Here is a 25104-nt window from a genome sequence, read left to right as displayed (position 1 = left end):
TATCTCTCCCATTCAGACACTAGTGTCACTCCTCCTGCTCTAAGCTTCAGCCCAGCCAGAGGTCCCCTCCCATATGCTTTACATGTGGACAAGGATGGGGTGCAATTAATCTCTTATGTGGCCACCTTCGTTTGCAGGCCCTGGAGGTGAGCATCCTCTCACTGCCACGTCCAATGGGGACAGCCTGTGCCCGGGGTCTGGGTGCAAGCCCCCAGCCCCTCCACCTCCATGGGTGACACCCTGAGCTCCAGAACCTGCATCCTGAAGCTGGGATGACACCGGCATGGTTGCTGTGACAGCCTCTCCATCCAAGGGTGGCACGTGGAGTGGAGCTTTTTTTTTTTCTGCCTTAACCTCTAAATCACAGTGGCAGAAATCACTGCTGGCTCACATCCTACTGTGTGTCTGCCCAGGTACCTTCACCTGCTGGACTTGTCCTTCAACAGCTATGCAACAGGCACCTGGGCGACTGGGCTGCTCAGAGCACCATTTCCAATTCAAAAGCTTCCCCGTTCCCCACACAGAGCCTCTGTGGTTTATTTTGGAGGGAGAAGCAGAAGAGCCTGCCCCGGCCCTCACATTGCAGTATGCTGCATTGCTACCTGGTGCGGCTTCACTGCAGTGATGTAATGCTGTAGAGAGCGCACGGGCAGACAGAGACATCTGCATCTGCATCCTGCCAACACGTGCGGAGATGGCAGGGGGTGAGCAGCCTGGCAAAGTGCTGATTGCTCAGACAAAGCCACCCCGCCTGCTTCTGCAGCCCCTTGTCCCCAGGGGACTGCGGGTGTCACGGTCTGTCTGCAACGCACTGAAATCTGGAGGATTTGGGAGCCGGAAAACTGTTAAAAACGGGGCTCTTTGCAACTCAACAAAGCTGAAGCAGGGTCTCATGTTTGGCAAGCTGGTTTCTTAAATTCTTAAACCACGGTTTGGCTCAACCCTGCTAGCAGCATTTGCCCTCATGATGCATGCCCCAGGAGCTGCTTCAGCCCCTGTCTCCTGTCCCACTGTCACTAATGGGGTGAAGGAGGCTTTTCCTCCTTCACAGTGGCTTTGGTGTCCACTCCCTGACATTCTTCTTCTCCCCTCTGCAAGAAAGGTCCACACTATTCCTTCCTCCCCTTCTCTACCTTCATCTTCCTCAATATTTTGGAGTCATTCCCTTCCTCAGACCCTCTCCACCCCTTTAGGATACCAGTCTGACTCTTTGCAGTGCACCTTGCCTCCCTTTCCAAACTTCCTATCCCCTTCCCTCTCCCTCCTGGCTGCTCCTCTGGCACAGCCACCACTGATTTCACCCCTTCCCCCCCATCCAGCCTCCTTCCTGCACAGCACAGGGACACTGGCATGGCAGGCGGGTGGCAGGGAAGGACTCAAGGAAGGGGGAATCTCAGCCCCAGGCAGGCATCGCTGCAGCACCCTTCGTGTCTTTCCTGCAAGCCGCCCGTGGCACGGTGTCAGGACAGTCGGTGCCTGGCAGCACCTCGTCTGCATGAATGCAGCCTGCAAGCGAGATGTATCCAGGAGAGTTTTGTTGCCACTCCAGTAAATAAAAAGCAGACCCTTTATCATTTTAAGTGGCTTGTTTTTCAACTGGAGGTATGTGGAATTCAAGCAGGGCAATAAACTTCAGGCTCCCCTCTTAGCCCTTAACAGGCTTTGCCCTGCAAAGCGCAGCCAGCACTGCCATGTCAAGACTCACGTGATGTGAGGGTCAGGCAGGGATCGTTCTGCATTAGCAGCACTAAAAAACCATCCCTACCTCTCTCTTCCAGGAACTTCCCAGCTCTGGTACAGAATAAGGAAGACCATTATCCCTGAAGGCACGGCCCTACCTCAGGGTAGCAGACCCCATGAGACGCAGAGGGGAAATCCCCCTCCTCGCATCCCCTGCACAGGTCTTGGAGCAGCTCCCAATGCTTTGGAGCCCCAGCTGTGGGAGTGTTAAACCCGTGCACCAAACCTCTGGAGCTGCTGGGACCCAGCCCCATGTCCCCACATCCCCTGTTCCCGTTGATCCTCTCTGCCACGCATGGTGAGCCCCAGCAACGGGCAGAAAGGCTGCACCAGGATTGTTAATGGCTTGGACACTATTTCTGGATCTGCTGAGGCTTGCTTGCATTTTGGGGCAAGACTCAGGGAAACCATGGGCCAGATCCAGCTTGTTCTGCAAGGTGCAAGATGCCCCATGCAGGGGTGAGTGAGAGGAATGTCTCTCTCAGCATCCACCTCTGGGGTTTTGTGGGCTCAGCCACAGGAGCATGGACCTTAGCCTGTCCGGTCTCCTTCCCTGATTGATTTATTCTCCACAAAGCTTTGAACCAAAAGTCTGCTGTGATTCTAAGAGGAGAATCCATGAAAATAATTATGGGGTGTGCTTATTTATAGTTGATATCAGCAATTATAACAACCGTGGGTGGACACAGAATTGCATTTCTCCCACAAGCAGGTGTCTGAAGCAGAGTCTCTGCCTCGATGGATCCTGCTCCTCCTGAAGAGGAGCCAAGGAGGTTTGCATGGGGACCCTCTGAGAGGCGGAGAGACCTCAGCCCCAGATGGACGCCTGCCCCTGCTGACGGAGCCGAAGGAGCCAATGCTTTCAGCAGAAAACCCAGAGATGATGACCTCCACCCCTGCAACCCCCGATGGGCCATGGTCTCTCCCTGTGTGTTTCCCTGCACTCACCCCATTGCTCTCACATCTTGGATCACATATTAACATCTCTGTAGAGGCAGGGCACTGCTCTGGCCTGTTACAAAAAAGGAGATTGAATTCTGTAATCTGCTAACTTAAAACTGAAAACTAATAATAGCATAGGCTGGGGTTTCTCTGGTATTTTGAACGAGGCCTTTTAGCTAGCTGGGGAATGAGATAGTAAAGCAGGATTCCCTCCTGATCCTGTGCAGTTCACTGCCATCACACACACCCTGAGGACATGGGCAGTGCTGCAGGTGCTGTGTGAAAAGCCCCTAACAAATTGCAGGTTTAACCCCTCCAAAACCTCCAGCAGTGATGGTGAAGCACAGAGCAGTCTATCGGGCAGGGCACATGTTTGGGACTCTTAATTAGAAGTCTGTTTCCCCAGCTCCAAGTGGTTGGGCACACTCTTTCTTCATTAACTTCCTAATATTGGAGGACGATTAAGCCCTGGCTGGGAGAAGAAGGCGAGCAGCTATTTGGCGTGGGGAGGAGGGGATGACTGTGTTGGAGAAGCTCTGGGAGAAGGAGAAAACCACATCAAGGCTGTCTGCCTTCCCCGTCCTGAATTACAGCACCCGGAGAGGAAAACGCCAGGGGTTGGGTAAGCACGATGCAGGAGGCTGCCTGTTGTTTGAATATTTTCCTTTGCCTTGGGTAAGTAAATATTAATCTGTTTTGGAAAATGTGTTTGGAGACACTGCCTAGTGTGGAGGCTGCGGGAGGAAAGCGGAGAGTATTGGCTGGGCACGTGGGCATGGGCACCAAGAGCTGCTCTGAGGAGGTCCAGGACTGGGGGAGTTGCTGGGGATGGAGACCTTGGGTGGCCCCATGGGATCCCCTGTCTGTGGCTTGCAGCCTTCATGGACCTGCCCAGGGGCTGTGTCTGATGGGAGCAGTGATGGGCAGAGCAGATGGAGCGTTTTTGGCCTGCAGAGCAAAGCTCAGGATCTCCTCCACCAATGCTGCCTTGTCCTTCACACAGGAGCAAACCCGTGGCTGATGAAGAGACAAAGCCATATCCACCAGGAGAGATGGTGGCAGTGCCAGAAGAGGGATGTCACACTCACACGGGGGGACCTGGGAGTGTGGCGGTGGTGAGAGAGTGAATTGGAGGGTGAAGGTTAGCAAGGCCGACAACAGGAGAGGAACAACCCGGCACTGCATCGATTCCAGGTGCAGTTGTCCGCATGTAGGAGCCACGGGCAGGACGATGGGGGGGTGTAGGAGATGGAGACACGTGGCGAGGAGCACGGTGTGTTCTTGGTTTTAGACGCCCAAGCCCAGGAGGTCTGAGATGGTTCTGCAGCTGACATTTGAATGTGGAAGAGCTGAGAGCTCATCAGAGCCTGAGCACGTGTCTGGGGGCTCCTTGTACTTCAAAGAGCAGAAGACACAGACCACCCTCCTTCCAGCAAAGCAAGCTCTCCAAACAGCTGTAGAGTGGAGACAGGCCAAACCCCAAACCCTGCCAGCCCCTGACAATATGTGATCTATGTCCAGTTTAATGTTTGATGGCTGGTGTCAAAGGGAATTCAGCTAAAGGCAGGAAGAGAAACACAAGGAAAACAAGGGTAGCCGCACGGGGAGTCAGCTTTATGACTAATGCTACCTTCTGAGTAATGCTTAAACTGAAACATAAATAACAATAAATCCTGCTCCACTCCATCCGGAGGACAGAGCAGAGCCCTCTTTGCCTGGCCAAAACAGGCCTCAGTGTTTAACCACAGGAAAATCCTCCTGAAGTTTTATTACTTACTGTAAGGGCTGTAAAAGCCCCTCGGTTAGGAAATGCAGCGTCTCGTGGATTTACAGCATGAGCTCGGCCAGCCCGTGTCCTGTTCGGCTGTACTTTGGGAGGAGGGACCAGACGGGAAGCTGGTTCATACTGGGAGATGTGTTTCCATCTAAGCTTGTGCCCAGTCCTGCCCTGCCTACCTTTCCCAAATCTCTTTCTACAAAAGCCAAAGCTGAGCCCCCCCAGTTCTTGCATCATCTGAAGTTCCCAAGCCTGGGGCCAAGCAGCAGCTCATCCAGCTCACGCTGTTTGCTGAGGACAAGGGCCTGGATGGGGATGCTGGAGAGCAGCACCCTGCTCCCCACTTTGCAAAGCCAGGACCTCCTGGTGCTTTCAGCGAGGAGATCAGCATGTCCTTCCCTCGGCAAAACGTTGCGAGACCTACTGCAAGTTCTCATCGCATCCAGCGATTTGGTGCTGACATCTTCTGCATTGGGTTTGTTGACACCTTTGGGACACTGTGGGTTTTTTGGATTGCACTAATTGCTTTGTCTATCTAAAACAGGATGACTTTTGCCAAAGAATGACATCTCTGATGGCTCAGAGTAGATGGAGACTCCTCCACAGTGTAACTGAGTGGTAAGCAGGCAGTGGAGTGTCCTGGGGGATGAGACTTGGCCGGAGAACTAAGTCCAAGGTCCAGAGAGATGCACGAGACAATGCAGGACATTTCTGGAATAAAAAAGGAAAAAAAGGAAAAAACAAAAGCAAATATTGGTTTTCAGCCCAGAATTCTCAGAATTTTGATTTTCTATGAGAAAAACATTAAGCTTCTCCTGATCCTCCCCTTGGGGCTGGGAGCTGGATTTTTTTTCTGACTAGCTCTATTGTCTACCCATTCGTAACCTCTCAGCACGGTGTGTTGGGGCAGATCATGAGCTTCCACCCTTTCCAGGTGCAGGGAACATGAGGATGGGTCAGGTCAGGGGTTCCTGAAGCACCATGAGTTGTGATTTAGATAGCGAGAGCCTGAGTGGGAGGCAGCGTTACAAATTGGTGATTAGTGGAGATGTTAAGGAGGGGTTGGCTTTCTCCCCTCTCCACTCCCCTGGGAGGTATAAATCCAAATGCTGTCCACAAGAAATGAGAGATAATCCTCGTTCTCCGCCAGTGACTGGGAAGGATGGAGCTGGGGAAGCGCATCCAGATTGGGCACCGCATTTAAAGAGGGACGATGACCAGTGGGACAGCGTCCAGAAGTGATCAGCGGACGTGATCAGCGGTCCTGAAAACACGACCTACAGGGAGAGGCTGCGAGAACAGCGCTTGTTTAGTCTAGAAGGAGGGGAGATGTGATAACAGCTCTCAGCTATGCGAGAGGTTGCTGCAAATAGAAGGGAATCGATGCTCGCCCCGCTGCTGGGAGCAGGGCAGGCAGCCGGGGGGCTGCTTGGTGCCAGGGAAGAGAGATTTGGGAATGTCATCCTGATGGGAGAGTGAAGAAGTCCTTGGTTTGGCTGCGGAAGAGGTTTGGGGTCTCAGCAGTGGTTTAGGTGTCTGGCCAGGCAGGTGCCCACCCGGGACATGGGGTGGCACTATCTGGTAGGGGATGGCTCACGCAGCCTCCTGGGGTCCCTCCTGCTCTGTGGTCTGGAAGGAAAACCCTTCAACCTGTGGTTCCAAAGGTAGAGCTGGGTGGTGAACCCAGCAGTGATGCCTGCACACACCAGGCCACCCTGGATCCCTGAGCTCCTGCTCCGTGTGGATGTAGAGGCACAAGTCTGCGCCTCTTGGAACAGGAGGCATTTCAGATCCCCGCCTGCTGTTCTCGGTCCCAGTCATGGCAGGGAGAAGCCCGGGTGTCTGGAGCAGGAGAGCAGAGCCCATGTGGTTTTGGCACAGAGGCCAAGTATTTTGGAAGTGAGAATTTCAGCTGGGTGGTCCTTGAGAAAAGAAGGAGGACGAGTAAGAGATAAGGCCTCCAGCACACGCCATGGGTGTAGAGCTGACACTTGCATGGCCCACCAGGGATGCAGGCCGACCTGCACGGGGCTCACGCTGCTTCTCACGGCCACCCAGGGGGCTGTGGCTCTGGATGACACCATGTGCTGAGCCACCAGCAGCTTTGTGCCACCTCTGGACAAGAGCTGGTGTCCCAGCAGGATGGCAGTGACCCTGCCATTACAGCAACCTCGAGCAGTCCTGAGTGCAGCCACGCCGTGCTCCCAAACCCCGGGTATTGCTCCTTCCCAGAGCTGTTGTCCTCAGATCCCTGATCCGAAGCAGCAAGTTTGAGTGCTTTGCTTTCAGATCTGTGACAGTGCTTTTCCCAACAGCTTGGCACGCAGCATCAACATTCATCTGCTGTTGTCATTGGTAGCAGTGCACATCATCGGGAGGGAAACTGGCTGCTCCCAGACACCCAGTTGCACATGGAGCAAACAGTTGCTTTACTTCTGAGTGGGACCACACAAACCATTAGACACCTCGTTAATCTTGTGTTTAATTCTCTGCATGAGGCTCAGTGGAAGAAGGAATAAAGTCTACATTTTAATTAGGGGGGGGGGGGAGGGGGGAATAATTAGAGTAGCCTCCTAAACTCCTTTTCATTCCTTGAATAAAGAGATGGGACAATGCTTGGACACGAGCCTTGCTACTGTCACCTCCCCACCTCCACCCAGCACCCCTAGGGCTGTGAATGTGCCAAAACCTGGGGTCTCTCTCCCCTGTCTCCACCATGCAGACAATTGTGGAGGGGCTCAGACTGGGTCACAGCTCTCGCACAGGTGCTCTTCGTGCTGGAAAATGCACTTTTGAAGGAGTGAAGTGGGCAGCAGTCACAGCTTTGGCTCTCCTGGTCCCCATCCCAGATTTCCTCCCATGCCATTGCCCCTTCTTACACCTTCACGCATGCTCGAGGCTGGCCCTGGGTAGAGCCAGGCTGCACCTGCTGAACTTTGGCACGTGCCGTGTTCTGCACAACGCCCCTGGTCCCACAGCTGTAGATCTTTGGGACATGTTGCATCATCTTTGGGACATGTTGCACCCACCTGGGGTGGTGTGGGCAGTGCTCAGATCTCACCCCCATCTTCTGCAGAAATGGACCTCAGACACTGAGGTGTCCTGCTGGGGACCACCAGCCTGCAGACCCTCCACTGTCACCATTCACGTCCCATCACAGCACGACTGTCTGGTGGGAGGGACACTGACACAGGTGGCCTAGCCATGCTTCACAGGGCTAATTACATCAACACGCTCGTGGTACTGGTGCTCATGAGCATGCAGCCATTGTCCCGCGTGCTCCATCCCTTGATTTAATCTGCAACCATGACACATCAGCTTTGTGAGCACAGAAACATGACGCAGAGGGCACGGAGGAGTGGTGGCAGTGAGGACAGGGAAGGCTGGGCACCCAGGTGGGCTCAGCTCTGCTGACGTCCATGGACTTGGGCTGATTCACACCAGTAGCAGACGTGAGGCTAAATCTTTATTTAGTCATCTCCTTGACATCTTGACTCTTGCTTCTGCTTTTCAGTGGCCGCTGACAGGCTTGGGGCTCTGCAGTGGGCAGGGATGGGATCGGTTCATCCGCAAGACCTCTATTCCCCACCATCCCTGGCTCCCAGGCTGCCAGCAGCAACCTGAAGAGGTTGGGCTGGGTTTGTAGCTAAAACATGGCTCACTCGGGGTCAGTCACCACCTGTGCCTCCCCTCCTCACACCCTCACCTGCAGGGGAAGGATGCCGGTAAGAAGCTGCCCCATGGTCAGCTTCAATGTGGGCACTCAGTTACTGGCAAGCCCCTGCTCTGCTGATGCAAGGACAGGGGCTGATGTGCAGTGCCACCCCTTCCCTCAGAACAGGCTTACACGAAGATGACCCTTTTAAATGCAGTTTACTAGGCTCATAATAAAAATAGCTGGGTGAAAGCTTCGGCCCTGTAGCACTGAAGACCTGACTGAATAGCCTGATGTGTCACTAGAAGAACACCCACATTTCTGGGCACACATCAGCTCACTGCCCTTCTGCGGGGTGGGTAAAAAAACCATCTTCGGGGTCCTCAGGATCTGTTTAATGGTGAATCTCCAAAAGCTGCCCCAAGCTGCGTGTTTCTTAATGCAGCTCCTTTTTCCACTCTCTGATTCGCTCTGTGTGTGTTTATGTGTGCGGGATGATTTGTTGGTCTTTAAATATGAGTTATAGGAAAATGAAGCCGAGGAATCTCCCTGCAGCTGTGCCTGATAAAGGGGACTCCTGCTGCTTGCTGCTCCCAGCACCTCTGCGATGAAAGGAGCAAAACCCTCGCCTCGAAGGCAGACAGCACCCAGGAATGCCGGCATCTCCCAGAAAGGAGGATTTACTACCAGCGAACAGCAAGGCCGGGGTTTTTCCCCCTTTCTCACCATGTGGCTTTCAGGCATAGATGATGATTTCCAAGCCAGCATTATCTGTTGGGAGATAACTCCTCAAATATGAACAGGAGCATGACCAGGGAGCAGCAGTGAAATCACTGGAGTTTGTTTCCCCTCCCGCAGCACATGGGAGATGCACAAGCCAGAGGTGTAATGAAAGGCATATGTTTTGGCATGCAAAGGGAAAACACTATTTTTTTTATTTTTTTATTATTTTTTTTCCAGAGGCTTTTTATTTCTCTGGATCCGCTACATTAATTACAAGCCTATATGGCAAGTCTCTGCAATCACAAGTCTCGGGGGAGAGGGGAAGGGTTCACTGGTTCTCACACACTTCTGGAAGCAGGAGGCCGGAGCGTTGCTTCCCGTCCGTGTGTCCAGGCACACCTCGCTCCCAAGTCCTGCTGGGCTTTCTGGCCCTGCTGGGGATCATGGCATTGCCTCCCCACCTCGCCTCTGGGCAGCAGGTGATTATGTGATAATCTCAGGCTTCCTTGGAAAAAAAAAAAAAAAAAAGCCAATTATTTGTTTTGGAGAAAACGTAGAAAAAACTTGAGCCCTACAGACTCAAAACCCAATGGGCAAACAAATGGAGAAAATAAAGCAGATGGTTGTTTTTGCCATATTTTCTTGCATAATCACTCTTTTCTCCCCAGACTGTGCTTACAAAACTTGGTTGCTGCCATTGTGCATGTCACTTCTAAACTTGCTGATGATCTGCGGCTTGGCAGAGGCTGGCAGCGTGCTCACATGGGAGAGCCAGCTCCTGAGCAAATGCTGTCACTTCATTAGCTATTTTTAACAGCAACAAAGATCTTGACTTTTAATTTGATCCTACTATATTTAGGGAGGAAGGGGTGCCTCGCTCATTACTGCTGAATTTTTGGCATTATAAAAAAATAATGATTTTTTGCTTCCTTCTGCCTCAAACAGGCAAGAAGATAATATTCATAGCTTCTCTCCTGGTGCGAATTTACTACAGGGTTAAATACTTTGAAGCTTTGAAGAGGACATTAAGAAAGACAGCAGGAGAGCCAAGCATTGTATTTCATGAGGATGTCATGTGCTGGGAGGAAAAGGAGGTGATGATGCCCAGCTTGCGATTGCCAGCCTTGCCATGGAGCAGACCCTGGCCCTGCTGTCCTGTAGCAACCCCACCCTGCAGGGCTTGTTGTCCTGTTGCACTGCTTTTATGGGTGTCTTCAGGACACCAGCGATGCCACCCCCAGCCTTGGGTGGCCGCAGGCTTCCTGGATCACACACATCTCTGGAGGTTGGCCATCAAAGTACACCCTGAAACCCAGATGGTGTGGGCAGGAAAAGGCACCCTGGGGCTTGCCCAAGTACTTTTTCCAGGCACTGGTTTAAGGATGGCTGCAGTGATCTGGAGGCTGCTATTGCCTGCCCACTTCCCAGAGCCCTTACTGTGCTCGTTGCACCCTGCACACGTTTGTGACTCCTCCAAGGCTGCTCCAAGCAACGCACTTCAGCACCTTGGAGGGCATCAAATGCAGTAATTGGCACTGCTGCTGCTCACAAAGCACCAGTTTGGGTGCCTTCAGGCCACGTGGGTATCAGCAGCTCCTGGGGAGCTCATCTCACTGTCCTAAATGCATGCAGAAGTGCTGCAATGGGGCATACCCATGCTGTCCTCCCAGCTGGTCCAGAAAACGTGGCCCCTTTCCAAACCAGAGCATTCCTTCTAAAAAACATCTGCGTAGACGGAGCTGAGCTGTTCACCCCCTGGGGAAAGCAAACCCAGCGGGACTGGAAAATCTGAGATTGAATCTTTTCTCCATCTGATTTGAAGCCTGTGCTGTTTTCACCTCTTGCTCTTAGCAGAAAGCAGCAAGGTTTGTGGTTATCCTCGCTCCTGCCCATCACAGTTGTCCCTTTCCATGCTGGGAACTAGTGCAATGGAGGTGGAAACCCTGTCTCAATTTGTATTTAATCATTTATACAACAAGGAAATAAAAGCCATGAAGCCCATCCCTCTCCATGGCATTTCTTTCCAGCTGTGCATTGAATGAGGATCCGGACATCCAGCAGGCAGGCGCGACTGGTGCTGGCTGGAGGCGGCAGTGCCTGGGCACCTCTGTGGCACGGTGATCATGGGTCACCCGTTAATTGGGCCCGGGGGATCAAACTGGATCTGCCACCCACGGGGCTCTGCTCCCAGCCTTGTGCCTGTTGGATTGACCCAGCAGAGCCTGCACAGGGTGAGGAGGAGCAGGGGCACAGGCTGTGGTTTCTTGGGTGATGGCAGCACCGTCACTACATGAGCTGGGGATAGTCAAGGCTGGGGCTGCGTGGATGGGGGTCTCTCACTGCCTTTCCTTTGATGAGGAGGCTCGTGTGGATTTCTTCCCTCCCTGACGGCTTCTTGCAGGGGCTGCTTTAGTCCTTGCTAGAGCAGAGAGGAGGCAGGACCCTGGGTACAAAGCAGCCTTTTACAGAGAAGACCCAAAATCCCTCACACTGACCAGCACGAGCAGATATCCCAAGTGATGGTGACACCAGGGCAACCTTCCCTGCCGCTCAACTCAATTTTCAGGCCCGTGAGCTCTGACATCTCCCCACCCTGCCATCCCGTTGAGCAGGGGCAGAGGATCCATTTGGGCTGGGACATCAAGCCAGAGCTGTCCCACGAGGATCCAGGTCCTTGGCCCCATGGTGTCCTCCTGCCTGTTTCACAATTTGGTAAAGCATGTGAGCTCGGGTGGCTCCTCTGGAGGCCAGCCCTCCATTTGCAAATGGAGACAGGGATGTGATGAGCTCTGCTACAAGGCAGTGCAGGCAGGAAAACCCCACCAGGCATCTCAGCATCATTTCTATGCCTCCTGCGCCTTGTCCTGGATTCCGAGATGTAGCAGGGCTGTTCCTGGTGCTGGTCTTCATGTGCAGGGTGAGACAGGCTTTCCTCAGGGGTCTGTAGCTAGACGAAGGTGACATCTCCTGGATCTCCAAATCCAGATGTTGACTTCAACATACGTATTTTAAAACTTCCTTCCTTTTCATTTCCCTAGTTCCTGTTTGTTACCTTTTTGAAAGGATGGGAAAAAAAAAAAAAAAAAAAAAAAAGCTCTTTTTATGTAATCCCATTTTTTATAGAAAAAAAAAATATTAAGGTACTTTGGGGGCCATTTAGCTTCTCAGTTGCCAAGAATGCCATATAAATTTGCCAATGACATGATGTTATCTACCACCTTCTATAAAAGTGGCATAAAATAAGAAAAAAAACCTTGATAGAGAAGTGAAATTCCCAAATTGTTTGTCTGCTGGAAACAGATTAAATACAGATGTAGATTTTGAACTAAGAGGAAGCAAAATAGGAGAAAACCCATCCATACCTGCTTGATTTTCTCTTCTCTCTGCTTGTATGTGTTCAGGGTTTGGAGATAAGCAGGTACCATCCCTAATACACAGTGAAATCTTGTTTTTTCAACAGGACACTTCTCACATGCATTAATCCTCTCTCTACAGGTAAAGCCAATTAAGTCCTTTGGTTCCCAGAGCAACAGATACTGCACCTGCGTTTAGGCTGAAACAAAGAACTGTCCCATATTACCCTCTTTCTCTTCATCAAATGATATAATGGAGAGAAAAGTCCTGGAGGATGCTATATTTAACCCTCACAATTAAAATATATATACATACAATTAAAAAAAAAAAAAAAAAGACGAAAGAAAAAGCCTATCGGACTGGAAGTAATCAACAATTATTCCTAAGCAGCCTTATTTTTCATTTTCTTTGGGAAGAGGTTCCTTTTCTTTCCAGTGTTAGGGTTAAATTAATCATGCCTTTGGCTGTAATGGAGAAAAAAAAGATCCATGTACAAGGAGGGAGGCAGGAAACCTCCAGTTCCTGCGAGCGGGTTCTAAACCAGTGCAAATCTGCTGAGGTCAGTTGGTTTCTGTGTGCTGCACCAATTAGCACTGGCTGAGGATCTGGCCCAGAGTTTATACCCTCTCTGATTTTTATTTTAATTGCTGTTTCTGGATATAATTGTGCAAAGAGACTATTAATATTATCCAGTTAAAAGGAGTGATTCACTAGCCCCATCTATAGCATCATTGCCTATTAAGGCTGTCTGAAACTCCCCTTGTAAGACTCTGCTTGGAGTTATAATTTTAATTTAAATCATTTGTGCTGAAATTTTCTGTAATGGAGCATCCACCTCAGGCTGATTTTCTTTTTAAGGGGCAAGGGGAGGGAAGGGAGTGAACTTCAGCCAAAACAATTCAGCAGTTTCTAAGAGCAAAGTTAGAGGGAGGAAAGCAAAAAAAAAAAAAAAAAAAAAAAAAAAAAAAAAAAAACAGCAAAAGTAGAACATTGTTTTCCCCAGCCTGCTAATTCTGGCCACTTTTTGTTCAGAAAGTAGTGACTTCCCCAAGTGTTGCAATAGGTGGCCGCAGGGTGCATTTGGGGTTAAGACTGTGCAATTTGTTGCTACCTAGAAAGTCCAGGTTATAACAGTGTGAAGAAAAAAAAAATGCAGCAAGGGCTTGGTTCAGCAAAGCAGCTTGGTGTGGTTTTGTTTAATAAAATGAATGGGTGAGATGCTGTGGCAGAGGGAGACCTTTTCCTGGCTGTGTGCCCCTGCCCACCTCCCTAGTGCTGGGCTCCTCCATCATGGGGCTGTTGGGATTCATCCTCTGAACACTCCTTCTGGGGCTCTGGGACTGTGTATCTCTTAGGCTGCATTTTATTTTATTTGATATGAGCTATGGCATGATGATAAATCACTTTGTTAACAGTTGGGACATGTTAAGAAAAACCCTTGAAATTAATAAAAATAACCATGGGAAAACATTCTCATAAAATATGAAGCAATATTTGAAAATTCTAAGCTCAAATAGGAATATTTTCCAACAACAAATATGCTTTAAAAGCATTTTTCCATGAGATGTTGCAATTCGTATCTTGGCATTAAGAAAAAAAATGTTCCAGCAACCAAATCCCTGTGAGCACTAGCCAATATTACCCTCACATTAGAAATGGGAGACTGAGGCCCAGGACAGGGACTTTCCCATATCCATTAGCAAGAGCCCAGAGAGCCCTTCCTTGGACCCAGGGCCATGCAGCAGGGATGTGCGCTGCCTTTCATTCCCCATCAGATGCGAAACGTCCTTTCTTGGTTTCGATCAGCTCCTCACCCAATTCATTACACTCTTATTTCACCGAGGAGATATGGGAATTCTCACTGATCTTGGAGGAAATTGCTTTTCCTTTTGTTGGGAATAATTAGGAATGCAATTTATCTCCCCTTAATTACAAGTGCAGGAGGATACGTTCGCCTTGTTAAATATTTATTTTTCCAAGGCAGGTAGTAAGAAGCAAGGTTCTGGAACTGCAGCCTAGGAAATACGTCCCCAGGTTTCCAGTGTAACAATTTAATTTGCTATTCTGCTTCTCAGATCAGTTTTCCAATTCAATGTGCAGAACAAATTCACCAGGGATAATATAAACTTTTACTGCTACTGGCTTTGGGGCTACAAAAACCTGGAGTTGCAGCCTCTTGGCTTTGAGATCAATACCAAAACTTAAGTGGCTAACATCCCCATACCAGGCTAGAATTTATTTTCTGTGGTCTTCTATAAATCAATGACAATATAATGTCCATTCTGCTCATGCCTGCCTGTAGTTTATGGTGAATAGCCATCCAGAATTTGACTAATATGCAAAACTATTTCTGTCCATCTGGTCCAGCAGGCCAGGCAGGCATGTCAGAGAAGAGTATCTCTTCCAAGAGCTGCCTTTGTTCATAATAAATCTCCGATTAAAACCAAACAGATGTGGAGGGTGGATGTTTCACGCAGATCTTCGGCTGCGTCCTGCATTGTTAGCCCGGGCCCGAGACGTCGAACTTGACACCGTGGAAGATTCCCGGCATTCTTGGACTGCTTCGTATCGAAGCCTACTGAGAAAACATCTCTGTACTTGCAGGCCGATTGACCGACCAGGTCATGCAAATAAACATTTGAAGGAAAGACATATTTCTGTTAAATTCATGTTTACAAAACCTAAGGGCTCGTTTCTCCCTCTTGCTCATGAGATGGAAAGTGCCAGCGTCCCGGCCTGTTTTATGGTGGAGGCAGGGAGCTGGTGGTAGGGCCACAAGGGTTGATTCATTTGGGGTGATTCTGCTCCTCGGCAGGAGGAGCTGCTGGGGGAAAGATGCCAGTGGGGTTGTCCCAGGAGTAAACTGGGAGGAGGAGGAAGGAGGGAGGAGGGAATGGCAGGGGTAGAGTTGCAAAGGTAAAGAACTGACTTCTGCTGATGCAGGACCTGGTCCGTGCCTTCCTCACCGTAGTGTGACCCCACAAAAATGGTGATTTTGGTAGGGCTGATTTGGGTTCTTAGAGATAAAGCCAGGTGGCAGGGTCTGGAGAGCAGTGGTGATCTGTGTGTCCACCCTGGGGGCAGATGTCCACTGGGGGGTCTCTGCTTGGGCATTTATACACTAAGTGCAAAGGGATCTTCCTTGTAGAGCTCTTCCCTACTTCCCTTATCCCCTTCTCTGGCAATGGCAGGCAGTGGGGTTTGAGTAAATTTCCAGAAATAATTCTGCACCCAGCATGGATTCAGCCTTTGAAATTCATTGTCAGGGGAAACCAGGGATTTAAACCAGTGGAAACACCACTGATTTAGAAGGGGCTGGCCAAGGCAATGTCCAGTGTTACCCACTCTGATTATACGCTAAGGAAAAGGCAACATTTTTCTCCAGATGCATAACACGGGACGATCACATCCAGACTTGTTCAGGGCTGTATGCTGTGCGTGGCACCACCCTGGAGGTGGGAATTCAGGGCCAGCGAGGACCATAAGCTCATCTCTTGTGGCCTCAGACAGAAAACACTGTCCATAAAATATCTCTCCCACAGGAGCGCTGCGCCGTGGCACCAACACACGCTGCTCCCTGGTTTTAAGAGCTGCTCGAGTCCCCAGAACATCCTGAGGCCCCAGCTCCATCCTGATGGGGTACGGTGGGCACAGTGAGAGGTGCTCCCTCCTGGTGGACCTGCAGGCTCTGTGGGCAAGAGTCAAAGGGTGGAAGGAGGAAAAGAGAAATTCACTTCCCTGAAAGCCACAGCACAGCAAAGCATGGACCAAGGGCAGCCCACCGACAGAAGCAGACACGGGCACAGCTGCACAAAGGTGTGAAGTTGGGAATGGGCCAGGGCATGCTCAGAGGTATGGAAGACTGGGACTCTGCTGGTTTTCTGCTCTTTGCATGGACCACATGAGACACAGCCCAGTTGCAGTCCATCCACCTCCAAGAGCTCAGGGCTGGCTCTCAAAGTGTCCAGCGGCTGCAGCAGGCTGCTTCCCGCAGCACTCAGCACCTGCATGGTAGAAGCCTGAGATATCCTTTGGTTACAGCTCTCTGACCTGGCCAGATTTAAGGTGCAGCATGCCCTACCTTTTGTACATCTGTGAAGTAGAAAGCTCTCTTGCTTTGTTTCCTCTGGCAGCAAGTGGTGAGCCCTTACAAACCTGGAACTCTTTTTTCCGTTAGTGAAAGTGGGATGTTCTCCTGGGGTTGCCCTTAGTGTTTGGCAGGTGTGATGGATAGAAAAAGGGAAAGGAAACCACATCTCTCTTGACAGTCTTGGATTTAGCTTTTCCAAGATTTCCTTTCCAATTCTGTGCTCTGCAAACAACACTCACATTTATTACATCAATCTCATAACACTTGAGCAAGCTGGGACTAGACATCCCAAGCCGGGACGTCATGGGCCTCCACTTCTCCAGCAATAGCAGGCTTTGCAATTTCATCTAAGGCTAGCTTCACATTGCTTGAAAGACTCTAGTTATAGACAGGATCCACCACTGCTCTCTCATCCATGCAAACCCTTGTATTGCTCATGAGGTTTCATCACAGACCTCACATGCCATATTTGCAGGTTTGTTCTTTGCTGTTTATCAAAGCAGTCCATAAGGTTTCCTTGTGGAGCTGAAGGTTTAACACAGATTTAAAAACTGCTGTTAGTTTTTCTGTCTACCAGCACTTTGTGCTTGTGCGAGTTCCCTCAACAGCACCCTTATCTGCTGTTGGTAGAGGTTGCTATGGCCCTTTGGCCAGGACTGAGACTGAGAACCACTTGGGAGGAAAGCTGTCTTGAAATTGCTGTAGCAGCCTGATTTGGGCTGCCTGGAAAAAGTGAAAGAACATTTGTCCTTCTGCTTCCATTTGAGAGAAAAAGGTAAATGACCCTGTCTGGGTCTGCTGTGTCAGTTGCCTTTGGACAGGCAGGAATTTGGCACCAGAGAGGTGAAAATTTGCTGGTGTTTTCAGCAGGAGGGCAGACCTGCAGTGTGACTGGGGAGGGTAAACCCTGGACTGCTGAAGGAGCTCTGCTCACTTGACCTGTTTGTCCCTCCAGTCACTGCCACAGCCCCAGTTCAAGCCACGTGTTTGCTTTATGGCCTGGGACGTCCTCAGAGGCACTGTAACCAAGAGATGTCCCATTGTCCCCTGTGTCTGGGCCCTGTGTGGACACAGCATGACCTGAGTCACAGCACTTGCCAACCACAGCATCCCCTGCCACCAAACTGCACCTCCTTTCCTCCGGGCAGCTGTGAGCTCAGAAGTAAGAGCAGAGTGTCCTGCGGTTCTCCAGGCACTCCAGGGAAATGATATGCATTTTTTGCAAACGTTTGCTTGTATATGAAGGGCAGCTTCCCCCACCCTGACCAGGGGATGCCAGCAGTGCTGCTCCAAGCACAGAGGATTTCCCCCCCCAGCACCCCATTGTGTTCTCCCTGCCTGAGCGGGCAGATAGGCTGCCAGCACGTGAGTCAAACAGAAGGGTTAAATGAAGCCATAACTGGCCCTGGGAACATAAATGTTAGCACATGCACTGAAAGCACAGATAAAAGGACTGGCAGGACCACATGCGCCTCTTGAAACCTGCCCGCATGCTTTCTCATGGCTCCAAGGGCCGCTTCCCTCTCCCTGGCCCGGTGACAATTTACCTCTAGGACCTGTTGCTGGGTGAAACAGCGAGATGTTATCACCCTCCTGCATTCCCCGAGCTCTCACTCCGCTTCCCAGGTGCTGCAGCTACAGCTGTTTTTTTTCTGCACCTCAGCTCACACTTTCTAAAGACACTTAATTTAATTTTTCAACAGTTGTTATCTCTCATCTGCAAACACCTCCAGTTTGACACATTATGTCCTCTGGGTGCTGGTGAGCAGCAGAGAAATCAACATCACCGAAGTGAAAGTGCCCTGTTAGACCTGCAGATACATCTGTATCTGTAATCCTCGCTGCTGTCCTGATGTGACTCGCAGATACCGAGTACTTTTGCTAAGTTGCAGAACTGTTCAGAGCTCAAAACTCCACAAAGGTTTCCTCCTGCTGGTGACCGTTTCCAGCATCCAGTCCCCACCACCTCCAATTCTTGGAGCTTTCGCCTGTAGCAGTTGGCCAAGGTCTTTCACATCTTCATGGGGACTATCTTCAGCTCTCACTACTGGAATACACTCATTTCCTGGAATTTCACAGGTGAGTTTTGCTCTGATGACTCTGTCCAACACTGGCTCCCCCTTGTGCTGCACCCTCTGTTAGCTCCCTGCTACCTCCTGCTGCACAGGCTTTGTGCAGGTATGAATTCCTTCACTGGTTTGACCCCTGGGAAGGATCCCAGACACATTCAGCCTGGCTGAGAACTTTTTATATATCTATTACATATATAGGTATAGATATATATCTTTATATATCTATTACAGGCCCTTATTCCCTTGGCTCTCCAGAAGCATCTGCCAGGCTGTCCCAGTGAGCTTTACAGCCCCTGTGCCTCTCCTTAAAAAAGTCCTCCAAGAAACCGCTGTTCACATCCTCCCCACATCTGTCCGTGGTGGAGGCACTGGCACTACATTTTCTATATCCTTTGACAGAGCCAACAATTAGCTCATCAGCTTCAGTATCTTCTTTAGAGACGTTTTTGCTCCCCGATATGGATGTTTCTCAGGACACTCTGGCAAGGACAGGCGAGTGACTGCTCCCTGCTCCTCCTCCCCTCTGTTGGGTCACTGATACAACAGAGGCTGGAAAACACAGAACTCTTGTTCTAAAACCTGTAACTTATAAATTCTAGGAGTGAGAGCTATCTGACATAGCTTTAAGCTTTAAATGTCACCTCAAGCTCCCTGGTAGCCTGCAGACACCAACAGGCACCTCCAGATGGGGAGTCATCTGCCCTGCCTGCGAAGCCCATCGCGAGGAGATGAATTGCCCTTAAGAGATGCTCCGCTGCCTTCAGGGAAGCCAAGGGGACTGGTTAACCTTTGGTAGTCTAATTTTTAGATGCTGCATTCAGGCAAATGACTCTCCCTGCAGATGTCATGGCATATGGGAATCCCTGTTCTTCCTTTAAGGATTTGGGATTGTTTCAAATGAATCCCAGCGCAGTGACCAGCCAGATGTGATCAGCAGACGGTGGGGGTCATCTGGAGGAGCAAGTATTGGGTTTGGGACGGTGTGGCGTTGCTGGTGGGCTCTTTCTCAGTAAAAAAGATGGTGAAAAATCCCCACCACCAACAGCTGTCTCAGGAAAAGCTGTGAGACAAGCTCTCACACTGCTGGGTTTTGCTACCTTACATGGAACACGCTGTGCGAGACACATCCTGATGGGACTGAGGTTCACACATTTCCAAATCCGTCTTAAAAAGTTTTGATAGAAAATTCAAGTGAGATGACACTTTAACTGGAAATAACAGCAGCAGAGAAATCAACAGATTTCAGGCCTTGGAGTCTGTTCCTTCATTTTCATCGAATCCAGCATATTCGTCTCAAACTGTCTGGAGCAGACGTTCTGTACATTTTTTTTTTTTTCCCAGAAGATACCACAAACAGTTTCTGTTTCAAATTATGAAGTAATAAAAGAAACCTCACCACACGGATGTTTGTTGCTAATTATGTTACTTATGTTTTTATATCAGCAACTCCAAGCTTAAATCCGCTTGCAATAATAATCAAAAAGCAATTCGGGTTGGATTTTACAACCCTTTAAATATATTATCTCTATGCTTCCAATCAAATAATCAATCCCACATTATATTCCTATAAGGCATAGTCAGCATGTTCTACAGCTGTTTCTGAACATGAGCATAGCTGTCTTTGCTAACATATAGACTGCTGTGATCATAGGATTACTGTTGTCCCATGTCCCAGGGTGTGATTCAAGCTTGGGATGCCAGGACTGCAGCGCATTCATGCATTACACTGGAAGTTTTTAAGGATGAAATGACAAAGAGCCCTCAGGCACCTGATGTGGTCCTAGGAGGGGTTTCTGGTGCTCTTTTTGCAGGGCCACTGAATGAGGGTATGCGCCTTGATGTGGGTAGGGGACTCCCCCCAGGTGCCTGCAAGTGCTCAGAGGAGAGCTGAAACCCCTCTCAAGAATCCTTGTATCTCAGTGGAGATAAATTATTGTGAAACAACATTCTTCATTGTGCTCCAAAAGGCCTTCTGTGGTTTGTGTGTACAAAGGGAAGCCACCAAAGCCTCCTGCTTGGGGGAAGCCTCGTGCTTCCACGCAGGCATTGTTCAGGTCCCTGTAACCCCACGCCCATGCTCGCCCTGCTGATGGTCACCGTCCGTGTCCCCTCCCCAGCACCCCAGGGACGCATCCCCCCGTAGCGCTTTGTCCTGCTGCCTGCCTGCTGGCAATTTCCCATCCTCTTTGCATCCTGCAGGAGCAAAGCCACATACTCTGTGTGTTTCACCAAGCCCCAGTCATTCTGCACTCCCAGCCCAGATTTATTCCCCTCCCAGGCGCTACCTGGGGAAAAGGGATAACCCAGGAATTTGAGTGCCGTGATACTGTGGAAACTGACCTCAATTCCTATGGAATGGGGCAGTTAAGAGCAGGCATTTTTTCCAAATGCTCTCAGATATGGATTTCTGTCTTGGAAAAGCCTCTGCCAGCTCCTTGCCCTGCACAGAACAGAGCTAAGGCACAAGGAGCAGCTGGTGCACAGGCTGGCTGGCCAGCAGGACTAAGATCTGCACTCCCTGCTCCACTACAGCTCCCAGCTGAGCTTGGGACACCTCTGCTTTTTGCCCAAGCTTCTTTCTGAGTAAAAACTGAACTGGAGAAAGCTCAGGTCCCTCTCTAGAAGTGGGACTGCAGCTCCTTGTCTCCATTCTGAGCTCACCCCAGCGTGGCTGAGGCAGGGATAGGCCAACACTGACAGAGGGAGCATGGCCACCACATCCCTCTCCTGACTGACTCAATGTGCTGGCACGCATCTCAGAGACATGCTTGTGTCCATGTACCCATGTACCCATATACCCAAGTACCCACGTACCCTTATACCCCTATACCCAGATATCCTTATACCCAGATACCCATGTACCCAGATACCCATCTGTGGGGTGCACTTGTCTCCCCCATTCCTGAATTAAGAATCTTCTTTGCAAATTCATCTCTGGAACTTGGCCACAGCTTTGCTCCCTCAAACACTGCCGGTAAATGCATCCATCATGTGCATGCAGTGCAGGTGGTATGCTAGGACAGGAAGGCTGCCCGGGTGAGAAGGAAACTGAGCAGGCACTTCTGAAGTCTGGACAACCACAGATGGCAAGGTTTGTGTGGAAGGATGTAGGGCTGAGGGCTCAGATTACCTTTGAAGAACCTGCCAGGGTGAGCAGAAATCCCTGTGCTGTCCCTGATGGTGGCAGCAGGTCACAGACCTCATCAGGGTTTGGGTCTGGAGGACCTGAAAAGGCTCCCAGAAATGTGCAGCCTCAGCACTGCTGTGCCTGTGCTGGGGTTTAGCAGCCAAGGTGGGGGACAGGCAGTGGAAAGGACAGGGCAAAAGGTGTTAGGAACTATCCTTGCTGTCATGCCCCGACAGAAAGTTTTGGTGACGGGGACTTCCCTGACTCACCCAAGGAAAGGAGCCTGTGAACGCAGCCAGAACCTGTGTGGTGAAGCCTGTGGGCAGGTTTCATGCCTTGTATGGCTCCAGGTACCATGTGAGCCCTGCTGCAGCTCATCAGGTTCCTGATGGAAACCACTTGGGGTGGGAGCAGTCTTCCTGGAAATCTTCCAGTCCTTGTGACCATGGGCAGCACTGAAGCAATGCAAGCACTGAAGGAGCAGAAGTCCAGCTGTCAGGGAACCCCCTCCAGATGCTCCCAGCCCCAGGAGACCCCAGGTGGCCGGGAACTCAGGAGGCATCTGAAGAGGGTAAATCAGGGGACAAAAAGCAAAGGGAAGGCTGAGGAGGTTCATCCCCTCACTGGTGGCAGCCCTCAGCCCTGCAGCAAGACGCTGACCCTCCCTTCATCTGGCCTGGATGAGCACATTTAGCTGCCAGCTCAGCACCGAGGCCAGCCCAGGATTTGCAGCCAAGCCCTGAGCTCAGGCAGGTCCTGCCTGCTGGGATGAGCTGCTGCACCAGGGGGAGAGACGAAGCATCACTGCCCTCTACCTCCGCTCCACACCCTGGTGCTGGAAGGGGAAGGGGCCGAGATGCCCACGTGTTTGCTATTAAGCAGCAGCAGCACTTCCAAGGATGGGTCCACAAAGCCCAGGGAAGCACAGCTGCCAACAGCATCGTCAGAAGTGCGTTCAGCATTCAACCATCTCTGGCAGCCAAGTCCTGCTGGCTGGGCCTGATGGGTTCCTTGGCTTTCCTTCCGAGTGTTGGTGGTTTTAAGAAGTTGAGCAGCTCTGCAGGAAGCTGATGTGCTGCTGGCTCACAGCCCTCATCTGGGGGGGGCTGGAAACTCTGGGGATGGGCCCCTCAGGACAGATAATGGGGATGCTTATTTGCAGCAAAGGCTTTTGATTAAAAAATATTTATTGGTGCCCACCGAGCAGGATAAAGTTCCTTTTCTTTGGAAGCTGCAAAACCAGGGTTTTTGTTTGTTGAGTGAGCAGTTGTTTTCTAAGTGTTTTCTGCAGAAATGATAAGTAATTTTAGGTCAGAAAAGTGTTTAGGTGGAAAATTCCTCACTGGCTGGAAATGTTCCCCAATCTCCCTGGAGAATGTGGGGAATGGGGAAGGGAAAAAGAACAAAGATTTTAACCCAGCTATAGAAAAGACTCTAGGCATGCTCATAAACTAGAGCAGCTCCTCACCAACACCCTGGGGACTTCATGGAAGACTAGAGAACTTGCAGAGTGGCAGATTGCATGTGGGTAGATCTGTCTTGGGAGAAAAAGATATGTGTGGAGATGGATGCATCCTGCTTTTGGTTCATCTTTTGGCAAAACAGCTGTGCATGTTCTTCACTGTCCCCTTCAAGGGTAAATTCAGACCAGAGTGACAGGTGCCAGAGCAAAATCATGTCATAGGAACTGTATCTATATCTATATATATATAAAGTCCCCTCCTGTTCCATGCATCCCCCGGGGTGTTTTCTGCCACATGGAAAGCTGCTATTGTAGGGCTGGTAACAGGGAATGCAGAGGTCTAGAAAGTCACTCAAATGCATTATTTCTCCCCAGAAGCAGTGCCTGGCAGAGAGCTCTTAGCTTGGAGCCGTAGCAGCAGGAGCCATTCCCACCCACCCACGCTCTCCTGCTGACCTCAGGAGAACGATACGTAATTAGAAGGATTTTCCCTGCCTTGGGGTGCAAAAATGAAGTGCTTACAGAGGTGCTGGGTGGCTCTGTAACTTAAAACTTGCTGCAAAAAGGGTTTTTCTGGGTGAGGTGGTTGTTCCCAGGTATGGCCAGGGAGGTGAGGGACTTGGGCTGTCCCCAGTCCTGCCGCTGCCTTCCCCAGGCTGGCAGCTGCCCTACAGCTAGACAGAATGGTGTCTTACAGGGCAGGAAAAGCAGGAAGAAGAGTATTATGGGCAAAAGCAACTGCTTTTCAAATAACTTGTTAAAACCAGTGGGTTCTGCTTGATTTCCTCCCTGGCGATGGCGTGGTGCTGGCACAGCTGCCTCTGAGGTCTGGCCGCTCGCTGGCAGCCCAGCTTCCTCCAGAAGAGCCAAGAATAACCCCAAATGGGAGTCATAAATAGCTCGAAAACATGTCAGTGACAAAAAACAGAGCAAACTGGAGGGAAATTAGGATGCCATTTGCAGGGAGTAATTAGGCACCGCGTGGGGCACGGCAGCCTCCTGGGAGGCACGGGGGGGACACCTGTGTCACGCTGCGATGGGAGGCACAGCCAGCAGGACCAGCAGTGGGGACACCTCCCCTCTGTGGTCAGGAAGATTTTGCTCAGGAAAAGCTCTCTCCCCAAGCCTGGAGACAAGCAGGGAAGAGAAGACCTCTCCATCTGGTTGCAGGCGATCTCCAGCCTTGTGCCCCCCACCTTCCCTGAGCATCCCAAGCCTTTTCCCACCACTGAAGAGCCGCGGCGACTCCAGAACTGCTTCCCAAAATTGTTTGAGAAACAATGGGTTCATTTTTGCTGGTTTGTAGACAAGCACTGGGTTTGTTCGTCCTGTCCTCAGATCCAGCTGTGCCACGGCTGGAACAACCCGGGTGTCACCCTGGCCAGAAAGCTGGCGAGCTGCCGAGGGAATCATGAGATCTGGGGTGTCCGGAGAACCTGGGGGCCATGAGGACTGGGGGGTAGGTGAAAAGGAGATCTCCTCGTGCCCCCTCCCTGCCTGCATGTCCTTCCCAAAGTCCATCACCCCCGCTAGAGAGGGGACATGGGGACAGGTCACTCAACCCCAGAGGGTTTCCAGGTTTGAGGCTGCCTGAAGAAAGCTCCTGGTGAAGCATGTGCTGAGTGTGCCATTTGCTTTGCATCCATCTCTACACATACCCATCTATGTGTATGCTCACATAAAGGGCTGTGTGTATATGTGTTTTGGGGAATGTGTTTGTACAGTGGTTGCACAGCTCCCCATGGCACAGCTCCTCGTCCTTCTGCCCAGAAAAGATCTGCCCACATCTTAGAAGGTTCAAATGGACATTGCCCACCCAGAAGACAACGCAGGGCTGTGCAGTTCCCTGTGCTCCACCAGCTCTGGTGGAGCAAACATCTCCCCAGGGTATGGGGTACCCAGAGGTCCTGCACCTCCTTCCCCCCTGCTTTTGGTGGCTGTGGCCCAAAGAGCCCTCTTCACACTTCCTTCTTTGCGCAGCCCTCACTCATTGAACACACACGACCAGAGGAAAGCCAGGAGCCAGGCTGGGGACCTGCGGCCACCCAGCGACACCCCCAGGTGGGAGCCGTTTCCTTCCCTCTCCTTCCAGCCCTTCCTCCACAGTGGGAAGGGGAAGTCTTCACAAGGGAACTGTCTAGACCATTTCCTATCAAGAGCTC

This window comes from Netta rufina (genome assembly GCF_964035555.1).
Source record: "Netta rufina genome assembly, chromosome: 23".
Taxonomy (NCBI): Eukaryota; Metazoa; Chordata; class Aves; order Anseriformes; family Anatidae; genus Netta; species Netta rufina.
Note: the sequence above shows the minus strand (reverse complement) of the source record.